Source organism: Anopheles merus, chromosome 2R, assembly GCF_017562075.2.
Source record: "Anopheles merus strain MAF chromosome 2R, AmerM5.1, whole genome shotgun sequence".
In the NCBI taxonomy this organism is placed as follows: Eukaryota; Metazoa; Arthropoda; class Insecta; order Diptera; family Culicidae; genus Anopheles; species Anopheles merus.
Window position 1 is genome coordinate 3,235,674 of NC_054082.1, and position 1,508 is coordinate 3,237,181.

Sequence of the window (1,508 nt, forward strand, 5' to 3'; positions counted from 1 at the left end):
TTGTGTTCGCCATCTCTCCTCAAAATCTGGAAAACAACACTCCATTGTGATGTACGATGTATGTGTGTGTGTGTGCGTGTGTGTTTGTGTGCATGTGACTATAGTGAGCTCGAGTCGGCTAGATGTTAAGAAATATCAAAAGAATTTAGTGAAAACAAGCATGATGTGCGTGGCACATCGTCCGGATTCAGTCAACTTATCCCCTACGTTTGTGTGACCTTAGTTCCTCCAACTCTCTGGACCATGGGACGTGGAGTAGCAGTGCAGCATGTGCATGGTGAAGGAATGCTGCATTACATTTCTGTTCACACTGTGGTTTACGAAACACCCGTCCGAAGTACTGAAGGTATTAAGTAAGTCCGCGCAGGCCTGTGTATCTGTCGGGCGTTGGTGGCAGTATTTGACCTCTTTAAGGATAAATGATCGTTGTAACCGAAATGGGCTTTTTCATCTATTCGCTAGATGTGCTTGCAAATCGAAAAACGTATGTGTTTTAAATGTTTTCCTATCTGCGTGAGGACTAAGTCATCACATCTCTCAAAATTTCCCCTTTATTACGTGTTTGGTGTGAAACGTCCGAGCGTGATTCTCCTTATGCACGGCAGTGTCGTATAAGTGTGTGTGTGTGTGTATTATGTGCTCATATATCTTGATGGTCCACCTCTACAAAAGGAAATTGCATGAAATTACGGCTTGGTCGGCTTTATGCGATAGCGGCCAAATCATGAAAAATATCCCGTAACGCACACAGTATGTCTTCATCTAACAAGATCCTCACAGCAAAAAAAAAGAAATTATTTGTTCAGTGTGTATGCGTGTAGATGTGTCTGTTTCGTGCCGTATTAGGATACGCCTTCCTTCCTCCTAGTCTTCTTTGGCCCCGCCAACATATTCCGCGTCACGTGAAGGTGTGAAACATTTCCAAGTCGAACAATTCCTTTCGCATTTGGCATTATCCCTCGCATTGCCGATCATATGCATCCCCTCGGCTCACAATCTATATGTCAACCGAAAGCAGAGAGTGTGCTCATCCCTCATCTCACCTCACGTTCCATTGGTTCTGCTGTGGATGTGAGACATATATTCGTACACATAATATTCGTTGGTGTATTTTTTATCAAACACAATCGTCGAAAACAACAACACAACACAGGCTTGTAGTGGAAAGGTGGAGGCAGTGAAAAAGAAAAGAAAGTTCACAAAACACAGAAGGAATCGGGCGATGGTGGTGTGTGGTGGAAGAAACAAAAGAAAACGCAGAAAATCATACAAAAATTAAACATGAAGCAACAGCAGCAACAGCAGCAGCAGCAAAGCATCATTGAATGTGCGATCAAAAACAAAACAAAAAAGATCTGCTACTGCGAAAGCGAATGGGCAAACACAAATGAGCAAATGATAAACTAAAACATTAAGTAATAAAAGAGGCAAAACGAGAAACATGAAACGTCCGTGTTTTGAAGCCTGTGGCATAATATCCGAACCAGAGTGAAATCGAAGCTCATGAA